The 20,573-nt window shown below is 39.2% G+C and overlaps 1 protein-coding gene across 5 annotated transcripts in view; it reads left to right on the top strand.

Moving 5' to 3' along the window:
• Window positions 1-20,573, top strand: part of CHST15 (carbohydrate sulfotransferase 15) — a 47,099-nt gene that overhangs the window by 6,190 nt on the left and 20,336 nt on the right. The gene's annotated exons all lie outside the window — the stretch shown is intronic.

The following is a 20,573-nucleotide window of genomic DNA, read 5'->3' as shown; positions in this document are numbered from 1 at the left end:
ATAATGATTTTTATGCAATGTGTCTGTATAAGGGATGGAAGAAGCCTGGTAAACTGCAGTGTCAAATGAGTGCTACAAAAGTGAGCAGCCCAATAGATGTGAGTTTGAAACACTGGATGACTTCAGATGAAGATGACAATGTCCTTATGTGCTCTATGTGTCCAGTTAAAATTCAGATCTTGGACCTATATGGAAAAAAGTGCTTAATTAAAGTGCTTTAGATCTGGCATGAAATTAGTTGTGAGATACCAAGAAATGGGAGAGACATTTTGAAAAAAGTAATAGAAATCAGGACCCTGGAAGGTTTTGCACATGATTTGAAGAAAATGTGAGCTCAGTGTAGTGCCTAAGATTGGATATAATGTCCTACGGACACTAGAATTTATTAATAAATTTATTCATCCAAAAAAGGAGGAGGAATATGTTTGGTACAGCCAGGAGGTCTAACTTTAAAAACCTGGAAATAGGAGAAAATCAAGAAGGATAGTTTAATAGGTTATTTAATAGGTTTATCATGCAGTGAGATGGGTTTGTCTGTGAGCCCAGCTCTTTCTTTGGAAGCTTCATCCCTTGAAAATTCTATATCTAATTTTTATCTAATACTCCTTTCCAAACTCTTGTATTTTGGCTACTTGTTAGATCAGAAATTTGTCTTCTAACTGAACTGTGTAGATATTAAATAGATAATGTTAAGTAGACATTGTTAATATTAAATAAGTTAAATTGAATTCTGAAATGTGTAGGACTTCCCAGGAACATTGAAAGCTCAGTAGTTCATAGACCTGTTTCACAGTGTGACGCCAAAGGTTGTGCTCTTCTTCCTTCTGTGATCATGATTAGTGCATCTGTAGGGCTACGGCCATAGAGTTCGTCCTTCTGGTTGATTGCCAGGGCCTGAGAAAATTGCCTGGATCTATTCTTCTAAAGGATTTTGGATGCTATTTTGTTGAAGTGGAAGAGGGGCAGGTTGCACATGTACATCAGGTCTGATAGCAGGTCAGCTTCATGAAGGCATATGGGTTCATGCTGTGCGATTGTGCTTCAGGATTCTTCACTTGTTTTGTGGCTCTCTGGATTTCTAACCACGATATCTAGATCATAGTTTTGCATCTATTGCGAGTGCAAATGTCAGATAAAGTGACTGAATTTTGCTGTGTGAAAGCTCCACTGCGTGAAAGGCTGCCATTAACAGTTACTGCATTAGTTAGTTACTACATTACTGCTAAAATTGTGGTCTCTTCATTTAAAAAGACAAAAACACATTCTTGAACATTTTGGCATTGAGTATTACAGCTTTAGGCTGTGAGCAACTTGTTGGACTCATTCATAAAGTAAATAATTTAGATGGAAAAAATCATAAATTATAGTGCTATAAAAACAGTATCTCAGGTTGAGGATTAACTTGCCTGAGGAACAGATAAGGATAAATCATAATGAAACCAGTATTGCTCTTGACATTCAGTATTAGAATTACTTTGCAAAGCTATTTATGCCAGCTTTAAAACAGTTTCAACAAGAAAAGAGATGTGAGAGGTGAACAGAAGGGAAGAGTGGAACCTAAGCTCATCGCTCTCATTATAGGAAGGAGGAAGAATTGATTTGTTTAACATCAGGCTATTTAAATACTGAAGCATTTAACTCTTCAGAGTAGGTTTTTAAACACTGCTAAGGAAAGCAGTCAAATTAAAAATACACAACATAGTAAAATGCAACATATATTGGTAACCACAGAAATCCCACGTGGATTTCTCTTCCATTAGGGTAGGTCAGGAGCAGCCCATCTCTGGGTTTTCACTGATGCAAGGGGGACAAGAATTTGGCACCTCAAACATGTGGGCACAGAAAAAGTTCTCCAGCTGTTTTGGAGAATTTCGGCATTGACTATGTGTGTGTAAGGAGTCATGTCCCAGCTGTGCACTCCTTTCTGCAAGGGAGGGCACCTTGCTGGGAGCCTGCATCAGGGAGTGCGTTGGCCAGACGAGCTTTTGCCTTGTGTCCTCACTAGAAGGCAATGCCACCCTCTGCTTCCCCACATCACAGGTGGGAAAACACCATCTTGTTGGACACATCGTTGTGCTTGCACTGGGACAGACCACACAGCTGAATTGTCCCATTGGATGAAATCTGTCTCTCTTGCTGATGGCTGGAGCTGATCACTGTTTACATGTACCTGGTCCAGCAGTAGAATCATAGGATCCTAGAACCATTAAGGTTGGAAAAGTCCCCCAAGCTAATCTGGTGCAACCATCCCCCTACTACCAATGTCACCACTGAACCATGTCCCCAAGCACCACGTCCAACCTCTCCTTGAACACCCCCAGGGACGGTGACGCCACCACCTCCCTGGGCAACCCGTCCCAATGCCTGACTGCTCTGTCTCCACGTGTCCTCTCCTGCCCCTGCCCAGCAAGTGTCCTGGGGTACATGGGGAGTTTCTTTGTACTCTTCCTGAACCTTGAAGGGATGGATTGGGGGGGTTCTCTGGTGCCTTTAACACTGCCATATCATGACAATGAGGAGCTTTTAGCTTAAGTCTCCACTGCTTTTTTTTTTTTTTTGTAAAGAGGTTTCAGTAACTCTTTGGGTAAAACGCACTTCATAGATGGTTTCAAGTCATCTGATGCTTATTTCTGCATGCAGCTTTAAGAATTTAGTATTCTTGTTGTTTGATATCATGGTTACAATGTTGCAGTAACTCATTTTGGTTTAATACTGCGGAATGCATAAGAAGCTTCTGCTGAGATTTAATAGCTTTGTCTTTTAATGGTACCCATTAAGTGGGTGTAATCTCTCCAGTTGTCTAGGTTTTCATCTCACTGTACTAGTACACTGGATAATAATTGACAAAGGCAGTAAAAAAAACTACTGTGAAAATACATGTAACAATGTAAATATCAACAAGGTTTTTTGTTGGACTATTATAATTCTAGATATTTTGTCAATATACTTTTCTAAGGCTTTTCACTATTGGAAAATAAAGCGAAACTTTATGACAATATGTAGTAGTGCATTAAAAATATGCGCTTGCTACTAAAACAAGATTCTCCCAAACATAATCACTAAAAATGTTACATTGCAGTATTTTAACTTTCTTTGTGTATCTTTCAAGATAACAAATAATTCTGAAACAACAAATATCATTCAGTTGCATTTAACAACAAATTTCAGGGTTTCAAATTAGGTAGTATAAATGCTGCGCTCATTCCAAACAGCAATTCTCAGGATGAACTTCTGGCTTCATTGAAGTCAATGAAAACTCTTCCTGCTGACTTAAGCATGCCAGGATTTAAAAAAAATAAATTGAAAGGGGATTTTAAAAAGTTTTCTTCTTAATGAGTTGCTGGAGTCGTTCAGATGTAGCTTTATGTTCTTTAGCTCAGCTGGGAAATTCTGAGGTGAAGATGATGTCTGGTGGGGAAGAGAGCGTATGAAAAGAAAATAACGTTTCCAGTTGAAATAATATAGCAGTGGTTGTGTTATCCCATAGAATCATAGAATATCCTGAGTTGGAAGGGACCCCCAGGGATCTCTGAGTCCAAGTCCTGGCTCCACACAGGCCTACCCAAAAATCAGACCAGGTGTCTGAGAGCATTGTCCAAACGCTTCTTGGACTCCAGCAGGCTCGGTGCTGTGACCACTGCCCTGGGCAGCCTGTCCCAGTGCCTGACCGCTTCTGGGTGCAGAACCTTTCCCTAACCCCCAGCCTGAACCGCCCCTGTTGCAGCTTCATGCCAGAGGTCCCCTTTTTGGGGACCCACTTTGGTGCTAAGGAAAGCTGAGCGTGCAGGTGGACGTTCCTGTTGCAGATATTTTGTCCTTTAAAGTGATGGAAACCCCCAAAGCCCAGCTCTTAGAGTATTGCATTGTTGCACTGTGTGGATAAGAGTTATGGCAGGTGATTTTTCTATTTTTATTTTTTTTTTATTTTTTTCTTCATCAGGCACAGTATTCAGGAATAGTTTTAGGGACATTTTTAGTGTTGTTCTTCTGGCACCAAGGATTTTTAAGTAGCAATTGAATAGGAGGAAGGAATTAATGTGATTTAGTGTTGTCAAACTGAAAACGAAGTTCCTCCTAAACACATCCTTCGAAGAACACTCAATGGCTCTGGATTTAGCCTGCCATCCGCTTTATTTCCCAGCGATATTTTTGAACTTCCTCTGCTGATAAATATTTAGAGTCTGTTTATATTTCATCTGATTTTTTGCTAGATAGTGCTTACAGATTCTTTCTGTAAACACTTATTATTGAAGAAATTGGTATCACAGGCCTTGAAATTGCAGTGATGGCAATTTTGTAATTTTAACTGTAGCTGACCATATATTTGTTAATTATCCAAGAGAGGCTTATTGCTTTATAAAAGGGAACTTTATTTCTGGCTGCAGAAGCTAGAAAGGTAGCTGTAATTGCTTTGCCTGGAGTGCAGGTTTAGTTGCAGAGGACTTGGATTAGATGTGACCATCAATGAGGATCAAGAAGGGATGAAAAGAGGAAAGACTTTCGTGTTTGTTAAAGCTTTAGTCACCAGGATGTTGTTAAAATCAGAATAAAAATCAGTGTTTTTTTTTTTTTAAAAAAGTTAAAATCTAATGAAAAACAATTTGGAGAAAGCCAAACCTATGTTAATTTATTTGAGCCCTTGAAGGATTTCCTTCTCAAAATCTTGTGCAGTCTCTCCTTACAGCACGGCTCTGCAGTTTTAACTGGGGTTGCCTGGCTATATCTTAGTGCTGTTTTGCTATGCCTTGCTAATTCCTTTTTGGAGTAATGTTTTTTCCTGATGTGAATATGACAACCCCGCTTTAATTAGCTAACAGCAGTTGCCAGGGATCACAGTGCCTGAGAGTCTCAGAAGTGTCTGTGTCAAAATAAATAAATAAAACATCTAAAAAGCTTTACAGCTTTACTAAGAAGCAATAAACTTAATTGAAATGGTTAACAGCATTGAAATGACTTGCCTACTTATATTACAGCATGTAGCCACCAGATGTCACTTACTTTGTGCACTGTGCTGGGAGAAATATGCCCTTGTGTATAAAAGTTTTTTTTTTCTTTTAAAAAAAAAGGCAACTTGCTCTGAATGGGTTTGTTTCTGTTTGTATTCCTAATTGGCAAGTTCCTTCCTTTATAAATATTTTCATCTTAAAATAGATTGTATAGACTTGTTTCTCACAGACAAGACAGACTTGCATTTTATATGAGCCTTAAATGTCAGCAGTGACATTTTGAGATTCAGTCTTTAAAAATATAATTAATAGTCTTACTAAATTTTCAGAAGGACGAATGTACATTTCTGTACAAAGGACAGTCTTTTTATTATGAACTGTACGATCATTAAAGATACTTTAACCTGTGATTTACATATACATTCATCTCCAGCCAAGTTAAAAGCAGTGAGATGAGTCAAAAACTCATGCAGGACTGAAATCATGGTGGAAGGATGTTCAGACAGGAGAAGGACCGCTTCTAAAAGTAGAAAACAGTATCCACTCACAAAACTCCACAATTAATCGTCGGGTTTTAAAGTCTTCAAAGCAAAGTGTAAATATGGATTGACACACGGGGATATCTCTCTGAACTAGAAAAGGAACACTTGGTGCCCAGTGTAAAACTCTTTCTCCAAAACCCAATGAGCACAAGCTGTCTTGATGAGCAAAACGTAATGGCTAATTGCTCAGCAGTGAGAGCAAGCAGAGAGCTCATGATCAGGGTTGTGGTGTTTAGCAGTGTTTCTTCTCTCCTTCAGCAGAGATGCTCAATTGACTGATGCACACTTCTTGGTCTGTATGCAAAAGCAAAGCTGTTTAAAAAATAGAAACTGAATTTTCTGTACTTGAGATAGAAAGACTGAGTTGTGCTGGTGTCGTAGTATCTCTGTGGGTCTTATGCAGATTGGAGGGCATAAATCCATATCTCGGAGTGAACGATGTGGTGGTTGTTCTCCCAAGTCTTTTTAGTTTGGGTCCTCAGGAGCAGCAGTTTTGAAAGACTACTTACCTTCATTTTTCATCTGTGGTGAAAAATGTGCTGTAGCATGGCATTCAGTAAATGGAGGCAGAGTATAGGACACTGTTTTTACTTCCCTTTTCTGTGCTTGAGCAAAACCAGAGGCAAAGCGTTGTTTAACTGCTAGAAATGGTGCTGACTAATAAACGGAGCAAATTGGTGTTTTAGCAGTTAATACGAAACCAATCATATGAATGAGGGTCTTAACTGAGCATTGTTTATGAGCCTGAGAGTTTCACTTCCCCACTCCAGGTCTCGCAGCAGCGCTTCCGAAAATGCCACCTGGGGCTGCTGCTGTGGCAGGGGCTAGCTCAGCCCTGGAGAGGACCCCATTGCACAACCTGTCCGTCATCTTCCAGAAATGAGCTGCTCCACCCTGCGAGCTCGTGGAGAGGCTGACATTTGTCTGGTTTAATGCAGTTACTGGGGAGAATTGAGATTCAGTGCTGCCTGTCTTCGGTTGTTTCTCTAGAGATTGGATTGCCAGTGGCATTGCATCCTGTGCAACACATATCTGAATTTTGTCCATCAATCCTCAACTCATGGAATTCGAGGTGGTGAGTTAGACCTGGGTTGTTCTTGGTCTTCTACCATTTTATGCCATGGTATCACAGGTAACACACATCAGTATGCACATTGCTTTGTCAGTCACAGACTGCAAAGCACGCTGACATCTGCCACTGGGAGTTACTCCAAGAAAGGGAATGGTGTCCGTGCCCTGAGGGGCTGATCCCCATGGACCTTTAGAAAGCTCCGAGTACCTTTGAACGCACTGCAGCATCCTCCCAAGTCTGCTGCATCTACATGGTATTTGCAACAGAGACTAATGCCTTTGCTCATTTAATATTTTTATTTTTCTCAGGTTGGACAGAAACTTCTATGTAAAAGATTAATAAAATAATTCATGTGTCTTATTTAAATGTTCATGTTTGGACAATAACTTATTGTCTGTTCTACGTCAGTCTTGCTGGCCTAGCTTAGCCCTGAGCAAGCATTCTTTATAAGAAAAAGGTAAGGATAACTTCAAAGCCCAGTTTCCACATGTAAAGGAAGAAAAAAACCACAATTGTATGGCTTTATTCTGATTTGCTTTTATTACTGAAGTCTAATTTCAATAATGAGCCATGCAATAAGGAAATTAAAATATATTATCACTATATAATTTATTTTTTTCACTTAGTGAGAAGAACTGTGAAATTGTCTGGGTTTATAGATCAGTTAGAACCTGTGAGGGCACTTACTTGATTATAAACATTTTGGATACTGAAGGCATATTTTCAGGATTTAAACAAGTGAGAATGTTATAAATCGTATTTAACAGGGTAGTGAGGCTGTCGTTTCTCCTATAATCCTAGGATGGCTGGTTTTCTAGCTTGCCTAATTTCTACATACGCTGGTGAAGAAAGTGTTGTAAAAGCAGCATGTGAGTGACTTAGAGTGGTTTACACAGTAGGCTTCATTTTTGCCCTCTAGAAAGACTTTGTCCATTAGAGCCACCACTAATGATGGTACCAAAAAGTGGAGGGTTCATGGGGAGAGCACCAAAGCAATTAACGATTAAAAATAATAATCAATCAGTCAATTCGGCTGACCACCTCACAACCTGGATTCACAGAGACCCGCAGGTGTGGATTACAAGGCTGCTGGCTGTCCCGGTGTTGGAGGTGTCTGCTGGAGCCAGGCGCAGAGGGCAGCAGGAGTGGCTTTGCTCTTCGGTCCCCTCTGCTACAGAGGCAGTGCCATGGGGCTGCGGTGTCTGAGACTGTTCCTGCCAGCTGCTGAGTCATGATCCTGAGGCTGTGATGAAAGATGTGGCATTTAGTGGCACTTGATTACGTGTTGCTGGCTTTGGATGTGGGCGTGGAGTGATCTTTGCAGAAGACAATGATTGATATGGCCTTCTGCAGCACACGCTGTGTTTTGTTAACAGCATTCTTGAGGGTGGAAAGCATTAAAGGAAACTGAGCACAGACTGAATTGTACAACGCTGTATTTTTGAAACCATAAAACTGTTTTGATACCCTTAAAAAAAGTAGGCATAACTCAATAGCATTATTTATACAGCAGGTCAGTATGGAGCCCATTTCTCCCATTTCTCTGGACTTGAGGCATTGAAACAAGTGCCATCTCTGGAGCTGCAGTTTGATCCATCAGCTGCACCTCATGCTCCCGCTGACAAGTGCACCATAACTGAAGTGTATTTCTACACCGTAATCTGCACAACACTTATGTATTCTATTTATCCTTGTTTTGTAGTAATTGGGTGTCACTTTTGAGAAATGAACTCTGCTTTCATAGAATTCTTGTGTTGTCACTTACTGACAGCGTTTTATTTTTTTCATGGTGATATTATTTATATAATGTAGTAGTGCTTAGAAACCATAAATGGGCTTGGAAGCCATCTCTTCTAGTCCTAAGACACCCTAATAAGCTCTTATTTTGGTGTAGTCTCTGCAGCAGACATATATTAAGGAATTCATTGTTTACTTCACATTACAATATCTGCTCCAAATGCATCTGTATGCTCTTGATGCCATTTGAGTCTCCTGGGTGTCTGAAGGCCTTGAATGCATTAACAGCCTGAATCAAGTTATTGCATTAAGCTCATGAAATTAAAGAACCATATCCTTGACTCTAGGTAGAGTAAACACTAGTGTAAAAAGAGAAACCTAACAGATGGAAATGCATTTCAATACTTGGGAGGTATTTTTTGCTGGAGATGGTTTTAATTAGATATGTTAATTTGGCTAAGGTTGGGGTTTATAGTTCCTCACAAAGCATTTAGTGGTGTGTATTCTGGAGGTTCTTCTAGTTCTTTATGGAGTTTTATAATGTCAATACCCTATCTTTTTTTTTTCTGTCATTAGAAACTAAGTTTTTTGGGTTCTCATTAATAGACATGAATCTTTTTGAAAAGCTGAATGCCAACTGTAGTTGTTTGAATTTGTGTTGCTTTAGATTTATCTTTGAATTGCTTCAGTAAATGATTCATTTCAAGAAGTGGAACCAGCATTCCAGAACTTCTGTGGGTCTGATTTCAGCTGGGATCTCCTAAAGAGACTCTTGTCGTCTTCTGTTTTGAGATAATGTTGCGGGAGAGGCGGGGAGAGTTATCTTCCAGGTTCTTCTTGGTACATTCATCATTATGCAGAGTTCCTCCCCTCGGTTTCTTTCCATTGAAAATCAGTAAAGAAAGTTCTCAGATTTGTATCTTGTTTGTTTACGATCTCCAGTCTGGCTAAGTGCAACATAAAGAATGCAAAGATGCCTGTGATTGTGTTATTTCCAAGTGGAAAGCAAGTACCCTGAAACCAAACACAGGCAAAATTTGTAGGAATACATGGCCACGTCCAGGGAGCCAATGACCTAGGGGATGAAGAACAGGCTTCTATTAGCCTGGATTATGTATATCTGGATACTACAGCATTTACTTACTGGGAATTGGTCAGTCCCATACACAGCATGACCTTATCTTCACTGTTTCTCTTACAAACTAGGGTTTTTGTGCAGTTACTAGGCTAGAGTTTACTGGGTTATGAAAACTGCATCAAGAGCTGGAATTTTTTTGGGAGGATGGTGAAAGAATGAAACGTTTTCCTTCTTTTAAAAGTGGAAATCAGCAAATGAAGATATTTGAATTTCTTCTTAAGTTTATGGTTTAAGTAATAATCTGAAGATATGAGAGGATGATAACACGTGTTTAAGCCATTATCAAATGGCATTAGGTTTCACATCAAGCATGTGCTATGCCTACAAAGATAAGTGTTACTATCAGCAGAAAACAGAGTGTAGTGGTGCAGTAATGTCTTCAGAAAGAGGGTATCTTGTAAGCTGGTTAGTAAAAAAAAATTTGTTTCACTTTTGTGTAGTTAAAGAGCATGTGATATGGGTGAAGCAGTACAGGCTAAGCCCTTGAAATGCTTATGAATAGCATTAGAAGACTTTAGAAGTGAATATTGCTTGAGTAAATAATAAATAAAAGTAAATAAATTATAAGGTGTTTATTCTTACATAAGATGCAGTAAGTTATTGCTTAATTAGCTGTAGCCAGAAGTTACCTGTAGGAATGTTATCTAGTGATACCATGTTATGCTTAGAGTTTATTTAATTAGCAATTACTTGAGAATATTTAGGCTTAGTGGGGTTCTGCTCTCGGACTGTGAGCTCTGAATTGACTTCACTTTGGAAAAAGTGTGTACCTTCTTGGTACTTTAATAGGCTGAGATCTATCTGCTGTGTTGTCACTTAAAGAATGCAAGTTGTTGAACATTTATAAAAGTTATTGCTATGCTTTTTTTTGTACTGAAACAAAGTTGCAGTTGTGACTTGGTTTCAATGAATAATATTTGTTGACTAATTTTTGTTTGAATTTACAAGACACTTTAATGACAAACTCCAATACTTAGTTTGTCTCTTCAGGATGCAGCTGTGTATGTTTCCTTTCACCCACTCAGTTCTAGATGAAAGATGAAATGCCCTATTCATGAAAAAGTACTTACACAGTAGTTATGTACAGATGAGATGTTTTTCCATCCATTTTAATGTATGTCTCATGGAGAAGGTACCATATATGAGTCATAATGGTAAATTTCAGATGACAGGGTTAAGATAACAAAGCTTACAGAGAAAATTTAGTTTGGAGGTGGAGGAAAATCCCTTTCCAGTCATTAAAAATCAGAGGAAAGGCTGCTAGCATATACCCTAAAATTGTCAAAACAACACTGTTTAAAGCAATATTAAGTTTCACATCAACAAATTCCCTTTAGAAAGACTGCTTATTTATTGAAGTGTGAGGTGTGAACAAATGAATTCTAGTGGATGCCATTTTGTTGTGTCATTGCAAACAAAAATATTTTACCAAACCATAAGATAAACAGGCACTGGAGGCATTATGTTATGCATATTCTATTTATTCCATATAATAATATTCATCCCTCAAAAGCATCCTTAAATTAGCAGCTGATCTCTCACAACCCACGAGATTTAGCAATTCATACTGTATACCATTTGCAAAGTGGCAGAAAGTATTAGATTTCAGATGGTGGGAAGAATATGTTTCTCACTTTAAATCAACTTGAGGTAGCAGCTGCTAAAATTAAGTAAAATCAAACGTGTAAAAAGAACAAGACGGTAATCAGAGTAACATAGCTGTGAATGCCCACTATTTTGCAGCATGTCGAGGCTGAAAATGCTTGGCAAGACTGTTGGAAATACTCTCAGAACATTTTTCTCCCATGTGTTGGTCCTGGCCCAGTAATCAATACAAGAGACAAAGACCCATGCTGAAAATAACTCTTCATCACTGAAAGATCTCTTCCTGCAGAGTCAGCTGTGCTACATTCACCCTCCATCTCTTTCTTTAATAAGAGCTAGCTGGCGCTCTGAATAGGAAGATATATTTGTCTTCAACGCAGTGAAGCTTTGGTGTTCATCTCACCTTAGAGGTGTGCAGATGTCTAAGTCTGAAGCAAGTCACTCAAAGCTCACGTTGCAGCCAAGTAAACATATAGGATCTCCAAGGACATGGGTCATATTTAGACTGCTTCCTCTGGATGATTTCTCTCCAGTGTCCAATGTGATCATATTGTGTGTAGATCTCTGGCATGTACTTTTCTTCTGATTAATTTCATCTCTTCTGACTTGAGCTTTTCTGAAGCAGATCCTTATGCGTGAGTTTCAGCCGAAGGGCAACATTGTTTTTTGAGGAAAACGGAACTGGGGAATTGTCAAATGGATACTCATTAATAATCTTCCAGCCAATATAAATTTATAAAACTGCTAGATTAAGTTTAGGTTGATTAAACACACCTAGGAAGGTGAATTCTCCAAGAACCTGCACTTCAAAGATCTTATTTTTACAAGAGCTCTGAGAACATACATTTTACTTGCTTCACTGCATTAATTGTACTCTTGTTTATAAGCACAGTCTGGTAAATGGCATGAGACTCGTACTGTAATCTATATTTATATTTTTATATCTCTGCTCTTATATTTAACTTGTTAAACCCTGAAAAGAATTGTCAGTGTTTAGTTGACATAGGTACACAATTACACTGTGATCTGAGGACAAGAATAGGCCTACCAATCAGCTCCTAATAAAATAATAGAAATCAAAGGGGAAATCACATTTTCTTGTCTCAGGAATGACAATGTTTGGTAAATAATGTCTTCTCTTTCCAGGTTATTTTTGTAGCCGTTTCTGTGTATTGCTCTTTTAGGATCAGTACTTGACCAAGGTACAAGTGCGTGAACACACACAGGAGAGCTGTGCTGTCTGCTCAGGCTCTTGCTGCATGCTGTCTGACTGCCTTGAGAGCTGGACAACCTTGCAGTCTGCTTCTCTTAATGCAAGAAAGTGCTCGAGCCAAGCTCATCTTGCTGAACTTCCCCCCCCCCCTCCACTGTTAATGGCGTGGTAGCACTCACTACTGCCGTATCTGCTAGTACTGTACTTGCTGCATCAGGACTGTTTGGTGTCCTGATGTGAGCTTGGAGAGGACCCGTGGTCTCTAAATCCCTTTGATTTCCATGGCTGGGCAGGCTGCTTTGCTGCAGAGCTGGGCGGCTTGAGCACACAGAGGATTTCTCTGTGTTCAGATAAGGTGATGGAAACAAGCGTGTTGTCCTCACCAAACCCAGTTTTACATGAAGGGAAAAGCTGTATCTCCACTGAGCAAGTTGCTCCAGAAGAGCTATTTGAGTAAATTACGGCAGTGTCAGCCCAGAGACTCAAGCAAGGAAGCGGGTTTGGAAGGCTGAAACTAAAGTGGGATGGGCAGCTGTCAGAAAGAAGTGCATAGTGAAAAATAGCCTGCCTTTGATAAGTGAACTCTGTCAATACTGGAGCAATTCTTTGCCTCCAGAGTTTTCTACAGATAAGTACTTATTTGTTTTTTGATTACAGCCTGCCTGCGGGGCATGTGGGAGCTGTTTTCCCACCTGCCAATCCCTCAACCCCCTGCATTTTGTTGTTTTAAAAAAACTACCTGGAGTGGAAGAGCTCCATCACAGATTCGCCCTTCACGTTATGTGTTTCCCTGTTGTATTAGTTCTTTTAACGGGAATGTTACCAATTTACAGAGTGATAGTGTGGTTTATTGCTTGAAAGTGCATATAAGCAAGAATTTTCATTATTGTAAAGTATTGTGATATCCTGTGTTGAAAACAAAACTTCAACATATGTTTGAACCTATTAAATACCTAATAAAATAATTTGTGCAAGGCCAGACTAATTGCTTCCACTGTACCTGATGCTGTATTTCAGGTGGTCCCTTCCTTTACCTTTACCAGGATTTCTTTGTTTCTTTTGCTTCATAACAAAGAGAAAATAAATATAGCAAATTCAACCTGAAGAATTCTCAGTGACATTAAATCACCGAACGAGTGATTTAACCTCCTATGTCTGTTTTGATCACACTGTTGACGCTGGGTGTCTTTCTGGAGATTTAAGAGTGTGTTTTTTTTTTTTATCAGGGGATAAAAGTTAACTGCCATTAACATCAATATTTTATATCTGTTCTGGCTCTTAGTGATTCAGTTGTTTTCAGTGAGGGCCTGACTGTTTTGATAGCCATTAAATAGATGTGATTTCTGCTTGCATTCTGAATACCACAACTTTCAAATCTGGTTCCAGATTTGTGGGGAAGGAATCTGTGAGCCACACAGAGTGGACACATCAATTTATCTCTGTTTTTGTGGGATGACCTCAGTGATTGTGTAGGATACAGTGGGAGATTGCTCATGGTAACTATGTGAGTAATAATAATTATAATAATAAAATAAAGATACTGAACTTTGACCCTGCATAATGCTTTTTGAATCTGGCTTAAAATGGCTTTTCTGTGAGAAGACAGGCACTAGTATAATTTAGGTAAAGGTGAAGTTTTTCTACAGTATAGTTTTTTTTTTTTAATGTTCGGTATAAATCTGTCAGTATTTCTCTAGCAAGCCGCTATGTGAGATGAATAGAAACTAAGTGAAGCAAAAAGATGAATTACTGGAGATGTTGCACACAGTAATCAACAAGCTTTGATCAAGAGTTGAGAAGCTAGTTGAGTACTAGCAAAGTTCTGCTCTGAGTTACCCTTATCAATACGTGAGAACAATGTTTTGTTCCGTGGTTGGAGAGGAGGAATGCCTTAAAAATATCGGTGTGAGCTCCATCCTGATGCAAGGTGAAGGATTCACCATGCCTGGGATGCCTGGTGTCACAGGTAAGGTGGCTGGCAGCGGTGGTTTTTCTTTCAGGGCTTTTGGAACTGCTTTTCTGGAGAAGTCAATGCAGTAATGATGCTCCAGGTCCCTAAGCTTCACTTCTGCTCTCATCTTTGACATAAATCTTGCACTGGAATTGTTTTGGAAAATGACTTTGTGTGGATCTGAGGCAGGTATCACTATGGAGGAATTACTGGCTAGACCTCATCCCCTATGCTAAATGCAGAACTACCAGCCCATTGCCTTCTAAACCTTTATGCTAGTTTAGATCTAACAGGGTCACCATGTTATGCTTTGGTATTTATCAGTAAGATGGAGGCTGGCTCTCTTTTGTTCTATTTTCCTGTCTGGACATTTTATTCTGCTTTTAACATGGAGAAATGATGGGTCTGATTCTAGACCAATTTAAGTCAGGTGAAATGCAAAGATAAAACCAACTCAGAAGTGATTAAATTTATTTATTTATTTATTTTTCCCACTGAAAAATAACTTAATCTAAAAATGGACAATATCAGGCTTAATTAGCATTTTCACATTTTCAAGGTAAAACAAACAATAACACATCAGAACATGCTGACACAGAAGCAAGAAGCTATGCCTAGATCATTTCTGGGAACACACATGGACTTCAGACATAACAGGCTCCTGGGGAAGGCATTGCCCTGCTGCAGCTGGTCTAGGACAGTCTGCTGCTCCCTTTCCCACCTCCCCTCCTTTTTCCTTGCTTCTGATAATCTGTTTATTCAGGCAGTGTTCATGCCCTAATTAAGTGGTGATTCAAGCTCAGTAACTATTTCCTGAGCTCTGCAGGACAAATAAGAAGAGTAGGTCCTTATTTGATTGAAAATACCGTTGTTAATCTGATGTTAGGGGAGTTTGCTGATTTTTGCAAACAGAGGCTATCATTTGTCCCACTTTTGCATTTTCTCTGGAAGTATATTGATGAGTAAGGAGTAGAGTGTGTTTGTATTAGATCTTGAGAAAGAAACCAGCTGTGTTAGGGCATGAGCCACAGTTAGTATTTGGGCAAGACTGGTGATTCAGTGGTGATTCAGGAGGTTTGCTTTGGCTTTAAAAGGCTTCAGAACCGGGTTCTTTAAAGAATATTGTACGCTTGAAAAGTGTTCAGCTGTTGTTCAACAGGTTGAATGTATGACCACGGGTTATGACCACATATTCTAGATTTTAAAAATGAAACTGTTTCTCAAGTGATTGCCTTACAAATGTTTGTGGTGGCTTAATATCACTTTTTGGGAGTTGCACTTATTTTCTTTTTTTTTTTTTAATTAGCATTTTTAAGCAAGTAGAAGAGCTATACTTCGGTCTGTGAGAGGTTGCTGAGCTTTGTAATGAGTCCTGTGGCTTTTCTAAACCATTGCAATAGCATTTTTATTTTATTTATTTTCACTTATTTATTTATCTTGCAAGGAGGTTGCAGAGAGCAATGAATCACGATTCTCATTTTTTTTGGCAGCTCTTTGATTTCTTTGAGGTAAGTAGATGTGAATTCAGGCAAAGTTTATTTCCTAAAGTGCTAACTTGAGCGGCCAAATGAGTACAATAAGCAGGATAGAGCAAATATACAATTATTCCTTTCTTTTGCTGAGCAGTTTTTTTTATGTCCAGTTTTTATGGTTTCTACTGTTTTGTTTATTGAACCAGTACTGCCTACTCACTAACAGGATGAACTTCCTCACGTTGCTTGAACAAATACCTTGGCTTGCTCTGAAAACACCATGTTCGAGAGCAAAACCTCTGTGCAGCCTGCAATCTTGCTCAGTCCTTATCCTTTCCAGTAAGGATAGAACAAGGAAGCAGCAGAGCAAGAACATGAACTTCTCTTGTGTTTCTGTGTATTAATAGTTCTAGGTTTTGGCTTTTATTGAGAACTATGAAGATTTCTTGTGAAAAAAATGCCCTTCTTTCTCAGGTGTAATAAACACATCAGCAGACAAAACCTTAATGTGATGCCAGACATGGGTGGCAACAGGAAAATAGAAGAAAAAATAAAAAGTAATTTTGTGAGACTGGAGAGCCTGTCTGTGGGAACTATATCTGAGAGATGTGCTTTGGCTGGGCTTCACCACTTCTACCCTGAGAGTCTGTGGATTATTTTGCAACTTGTCTGAGACATCCACATTTTCAGGCTGTGACCTTCCCAACAGGACAACCTTCCTGGGTCAGATCTTCAAATGGCACATACATCTCTGTCCCTGTCTCCTGTCTCTAGTCATGACCAGTAATAAGTGCCCAGTGAAAGAGTGTAAAGCAGGTATTTATAGATTTCTCCCAGCCCCATATTTCTGTCTTGTGGTAATTGGCAAAAGCAACCACTGATAGACATTAGACAATTAATGGAGAATAAATCTTTTAAATGCATTCAAACTTTTGGCCCTGATGAGTTCCACATTTTAATTATATTGTGTGAAGAGAGGAAACAAAGTGATGTAGCTCCACTGACATCAAACAGAGAAACACTGTTATACATCAAGCTGGGAAGCGTGTTACTGGTCTACTTGAAGTGTGTTTATAATAGGTTCACAGCATGCCACTCTTTCATGTGGTAGCAGGAAAAGCTGAGCATGTCTAAAAGTAACAAGGCTGGTATAAAATTTAGACTTAAGTGTACTAGCAAAAGTTCACTTTGTCTTCATTTTAAAGAATTATGAAAAAAGGAAAGCACATTAAAAATTGAAGCTTGTGACCTGAAAAATAGAAGTCATATGCTGAGACATCCAGAAGATGTGTGTGCATCTGTAAAATCTATTCCATCTGGTTTATCTTATTCATTGAGGAGGAGAATTTTAGTTATACGACTGAGCATATGAAAGTAATTTATTTTCATAGTCATTTTGATTACAGTATTCCCTTACAGTTCTTTAAGAGAACTGAGAGGGATTATATTAAATCTTTATTTAAAAGAAATAAAACAAATTTTGAATTATGTAGGTATGTATGAAAATATGTGAGCAATGAAAAATCTTGCGTGTTTTATTCTTCATGGGATTTATCTTTTTAGCTGTCCTTAGGACAATAAATAAGGCATAGTGGGTACTCCATTTTCAGTAGGTTTGTTGCTAGGCTGTAGTGGGCAGCTCTGCCTTGTGCTGATTTCGATGTACCTGTAGGTGTACCTGCCACTACTCTGGTCTTCTGCAGCCTGCACAGGGCAAGCAGGAGTCCTCTGGCCATTCAGACTGGGCAATACTGGGCAGTTTTATGTAAAGTGGGAGTTGCACAGGGAAACTAGCAAGGAAAAAGTCAGTTTTTAACAGGCAAAAAAAACTTATTTGCCTATTATATCCTCTGTTGTCTGTAAATATGTTTGTTAGGTTAAGTCTTCCTCAGTTGAAATCTGTAGTGTAGGTCCTGTTGGCTTCAGTGGGAGTTTGCTGAAATCTGAGGTAGCTATTTGAAGTGTTTTTTTTTTTTCCCCTCCCCTCATTCTGATGTGTCATCTCTTATGTCCATTCTTATGTCCCCGTTTCCTACTTAGGAGATTCCCCAAAACCCTCATTTTTATGAGGAGGATTACTTTTGGCCAAGGTGCTTGAAAAGGTTTATGTTGATTCCTACTTTGTAAGCTGGTATATATTTATGTACAGCAGAAAAATACTGCATAGACATGATCATAAATAATTCACCATTCATCTCAACAAGAGGAAATTACATGCTACATTATTCAAGAATGTACAAAGATACTGCTTGTTGTGTAAAGAGAGTAATATTCTGCCAGTGAGCCGACAGCAGTTTTGCAACTAAAATAAAAAGACATAAATGGTTTTATTACCAACTCAAGTCTCACAGTTTTTCTTCTGTCTGCAATTCACTTTCTTCTGCTGTCAGTATTGAAATACAAAAAAGGTAAAGCATATCTGTGATTATGACTGCTGGAAATGCTGAGTGGAAGAAACAATGAAGAGATACTTTAGATTGCTTGATTTCGTGGGATGAATGAGGAAAACATGGGCTTCTTGCCCTGAGGAAGATCCTGGCCTTCTGGGTGTGCATTCTTCATTGCACAGTGGAAGACTGGGGAATGTATTTAATTAAAACTTCTTGGTAAAGAGAAGGGAGTGGCTGTAGGGAATTATATCCTGGTTTTTGTGTGTTCATTACAGTAGTTTTTTAGTGTTCTTTTTTTAAATTTTTATATTGCATGACCATGACAATGGGAAGTCATATAAAATGGTACGTCTGCAAATAAGTTATTAAAAAAAATAAATAAAAATCAACAAAACAAAAGCCCTCTCTCTATTCTATTAGCTGAGTAATATATCATATTGCCCAGTGATAGATCTTCAAAGAGATCATCTAATAAAACAACCTGTTGTAGTGCATATGCATAAGCTGGCAGAATTATGGTTACTTGTGGAACTTTAAATTTTTTCTCCTGACTGGTGTGATTAAGATCTCAGTTTTACTGGGGCCTAAGCGTATTTCTTTTTTTTTTTCCTTCCCTTGTATCACCTTCCCAATAAAGCATTTTCCTCAGCTTTCAAAAGTGCAGTTAGTAAGATTTTTCCTTGAGTTTGTAATATGTATACTGCAGTTTCATGAGAAGTTTCTGCACCTAAGAGTTCAATAAATTTTGGTCCATTTTATTAACATGCAAATGGACATAGAATAGGACTGAGAAGCTTATGCAATGTTTCTGAGATCCTGTGATCTGAATCCATCAATGTACCTCTGATAGCTCTTTTTAAAAATTTGAGAAATAATGTCAAATACACAAGTTTTGAATCGATTCTGCAAGAGTGTATGGGGTACATTTGTTCAATCCATAACACTGTGAAAGTTTCAGGTGCTTGTTAGAAGAGGACTGGAAAATAAAATGGATTTTCTGTTAGTAGTGCACAGTAACTGGTCCCTCTGAAAATACATAGCATGGGGCTAGGAGGAGACTGAGATACTCGTTGGGTATCGTTGACTTTGGGGTGGAAGGACTGCACGAAGATATAAAAGCAGCACCTAAAATGCTTAATTGCACTGATGCTGTAGAGTTCCTTTTGGTTACCCAGTTTTTTTTATAGTTACCGCTGTAACCTGCTGCCTGTTCTTTGTGCATCTTTCAGCTCCCTTTTCTTTTCAGGGCCCTTGTTTCCATCCGGTCTTTTTGCAGTCTTTTCTGGGGGAAGGAACTCTCTTGGAAACTCTGTTCTAGCCCCAATGGATAATACCCAACTCTGCCCTTCCTGAGTCTCCTCCTGACTCCATTTCTTTCCCAGTGAAAATCTTTGCTCAGGTGCCTTATTACCTTGCATTTTGACTTGCAAAGTGGAAACTTTTTCACTTGTCAGAACCTCCCTTTCTCATCCTCCCTTTCTCTGCCAATTTTGACTGTCCATGTCATTTGGAGAACTGCTGAGCTCTTCTTACTTTAAATCTTGGATCCTTCTCTCCCCATTATGGTGCTGTCAAGGAAGTGGAGGTGTTGGGGGGAGTGGATCGCTGCTCTCACAGAGTCCATGTGAGGATGGACAAGGAGTATCACAGAGACAAAGCCTTACAGCACCTTCATTCCCAGGGACTAAAGGGAAGTTGTGTCTTTACTGGGTGACAGAAGCCAAAATAAAAGTTGACCTTCAGGGGCATAACTGCTTCTTTATTTTTCAGCATCTTTTTCTTTTCCTTCTCATTCTGTCCAAGTTTACTGCTTTGTTTCTGACTTTTCAAAATTGTTTTAAAATATTTCCTGTCACAGAATGGCTCGGTTTGAAAGGGACCTTAAAGATCATCCAACTCCAACCCCCATGCCCCCATAGGCAGGGGTGCCACCCACCAGATTGGGTTGGCCAAGGCCCCATCCAGCCTGGCCTTGAACACCTCCAGGGATGGGTTATCCACAGCTTCTCTGGGCAGCCTGTTCCAGTGCCTCACTACCCTTACAGTGAAGAATTTCTTGTAGTGTCTAATCTATATCTATGTTCTTTTAATTTAATGCTGTTTTCCCCTTCATCATTATCTATCCGAGTAAAGAGTCCCTCTCCATCCTTTTTATAAAACCCCTTCAAGTATTGAAAGGCTACAAAGAAGTCTCCCCGGAGCCTTCTCTTCTCAAGGCTGAACATCCCCATCTCTCTTAGCCTTTCTTCATAGGAGAGGTGCTCCAGCCCTCTGATCATCTTTGTGGCCTTTCTCTAGACTCACTGTAACAGATTCACATCTTTCTTGTGATGGGGGCCACAAACCTGGATGCAGTATTCTAGGTGGGGCCTCACAAGGGCGGAGTAGAGGGGGACAATCAGCTCCCTTGACCTAGTGGTCATGACTCTTTTGATGCAGACCTAGGATGCAGTTGGGCTTCTGGGCTGTCATTAGTTCCCAAACCAAAGTAATTCTTGGAATTTTTA

This window comes from Anser brachyrhynchus, assembly GCF_964034855.1.
Source record: "Anser brachyrhynchus genome assembly, chromosome: 6".
Classification (NCBI taxonomy): domain Eukaryota; kingdom Metazoa; phylum Chordata; class Aves; order Anseriformes; family Anatidae; genus Anser; species Anser brachyrhynchus.
The sequence above is the reverse complement of the archived record's forward strand: the minus strand, read 5'-3'. Positions and strand labels throughout refer to the sequence as shown.